Genomic DNA, 2,500 nt, shown 5'->3' on the forward strand with positions numbered 1-2,500 from the left:
TGGAGCGGAGGCGGACCGCAAGGTCCACGTTCTGGACTTAACGCCCGTCTTCGGACGGGCGGATCCTCGTCCAAGACACCGTCAGGTTGGGAGTTTGGCTGGGGCGGCACATCTGTCAAATGATAACGCAGGTGTCCTAAGGTGAGCTCAATGAGAACAGAAATCTCATGTAGAACAAAAGGGTAAAAGCTCACTTGATTTTGATTTTCAGTACGAATACAAACTGTGAAAGCATGGCCTATCGATCCTTTAGTCTTTAGGAGTTTTAAGCTAGAGGTGTCAGAAAAGTTACCACAGGGATAACTGGCTTGTGGCAGCCAAGCGTTCATAGCGACGTTGCTTTTTGATCCTTCGATGTCGGCTCTTCCTATCATTGCGAAGCAGAATTCGCCAAGTGATGGATTGTTCACCCACCAATAGGGAACGTGAGCTGGGTTTAGACCGTCGTGAGACAGGTTAGTTTTACCCTACTGATGAAGTGTTGTTGCAATAGTAATTCTGCTCAGTACGAGAGGAACCGCAGATTCAGACAATTGGCATTTGCACTTGCCTGAAAAGACAATGGTGCGAAGCTACCATCTGTTGGATTATGACTGAACGCCTCTAAGTCAGAATCCGTGCTAGAAAGCAACGATGATTACCTCCAGAGAACTTTAGGCGAACCAGAATAGAGGGTTTCGGCCCTCATGCGTCCCAAAGTGCCAAGGGGGACAAAAGCTCCCAAGGCACTGCCGCTAGCAAATTCTAACGTTTCTGGAGATAAATCCTTTGCAGACGACTTAAATAAAGAACGGGGTATTGTAAGTTGTAGAGTAGCCTTGTTGCTACGATCTTCTGAGATTAAGCCTTTGTTCTAAGATTTGTATCACATCTTTTTTTTGACAAGGTCAAAAGTCCTCCTCACACCATGAAATATTTTTTAAGTCAAAGGTCCTCCTCACACCACAAAATATTTTCAAAGTCAAAAGTCCTCCTCACACAATTTAATATTTTGTAACTGAAAGGTCCACCACAAAACCCAATTCTTTTCTAAGTGAAAAGTCCTCAAAATTTTTAGAAAAACTCTTAGAAAAATTGTTTGGTATGAGAAGGACCTCGACTTCGAAAATTCTGTGGTGTGGGGAGGTCTTTTGACCTACCAAAAAAATTGGTGGTGTGAGGAGGACCTCTGACTTAGAATTAGGGTTTGAAATGGGGTTAGGGTTAGGGTTAGGGTAAGTGTTAGGGTTAGGAAAAAGGTTTAAATGATATTTGGAGAGGTTTTTCGGGTGTTTAGAGGCTATTTATGCTATGTAACGAGTATTTGCTTATATACTTGCTTATATACTTAGGTCAACAATTTATAGCAAAAATGTGTTCCAGCCAAGTTCTTTTAGACGCTCTTTCGAATGGCAACATTCCCGATTGAAAATGGCGACCTACCAAAATCCGCACTTTGCTTCCCCGGTCCATATAGAGGTGAGTATTTGACTTTGCTTCCGTCAGAGTCAAGGAAACACATTGAAAATGGAATCAGCATACAAGAAAACCTAGTTTGGGATAGGTTTTGTGCCTTCCGTGGTATTATAACCATAGAACTGCTCCTGAGGGGGGTAGGGTAGGCCCACCAAAAAGTGCACTTCTGGTTAGGTCGCTAATTTCTAAAATAAATGTGTCCCAACCAAGTTTTTTTGGACGCTCTTTCGAATGGCAACATTCCTGATTGAAAATGCCGACCTACCAAAATCCGCACTTTGCTTCCCCGTCCATATAGGGGTGAGTATTTGGCTTTGCTTTCGTCAGAGTCAAGGAAACACATTGAAAATGGAATCAGCATACAAGAAAACCTAGTTTGGGATAGGTTTTGTGCCTTCCGTGGTATTATAACCATAGAACTGCTCCTGAGGGGGGTAGGGTAGGCCCACCAAAAAGTGCACTTCTGGTTAGGTCGCTAATTTCTAAAATAAATGTGTCCCAACCAAGTTTTTTTGGACGCTCTTTCGAATGGCAACATTCCTGATTGAAAATGCCGACCTACCAAAATCCGCACTTTGCTTCCCCGTCCATATAGGGGTGAGTATTTGGCTTTGCCTTTGTCAGACTCAAGTAAAAGCATAAAATGGAGTCAGCATACAAGAAAACCTAGATTGGGATAGTTTTTCTGCCTACCGTGGGATCATAACCATAGAACTGCCCCTGAGGGAGGTAGGGTTAGGGTTAGCGTTAGGGTTAACGTTGGGGTTAGGATTTGAAGACAGAAGATTGGTGATGTCAGGAGGACCTTCTTAAAACAAACAGAAATACACTTATTAGGGGACTAGGGCCAGTGGACTCAGAAATGTCTTTCGTAGCAGTCTCCTATAAGAGTATTTTCTCTGATTTAGGTGACTCCTCCTCACACCACCATTTTTCTTAGTCGAAAGACCTCTTCACAGCACGACTTTCCTGATGGATTTCTATGTAACTGCTCGTGCTGAGAGGTGTGTCGAAAGTTGATCATGTTCCCGTAAAATCTGAGGTC

At 43.3% G+C, this 2,500-nt stretch overlaps 1 pseudogene; it reads left to right on the top strand.

Annotated features, from left to right (window-relative positions):
• Positions 1–864, top strand: LOC146447822 (large subunit ribosomal RNA; annotated as a pseudogene; the record flags this gene model as incomplete).
• Positions 865–2,500: the final 1,636 nt, after the last annotated feature.

The sequence above is a fragment of the Pavona decussata genome, unplaced genomic scaffold (assembly GCF_977016875.1).
Source record: "Pavona decussata unplaced genomic scaffold, jaPavDecu1.1 SCAFFOLD_1670, whole genome shotgun sequence".
NCBI lineage: Eukaryota > Metazoa > Cnidaria > Anthozoa > Scleractinia > Agariciidae > Pavona > Pavona decussata.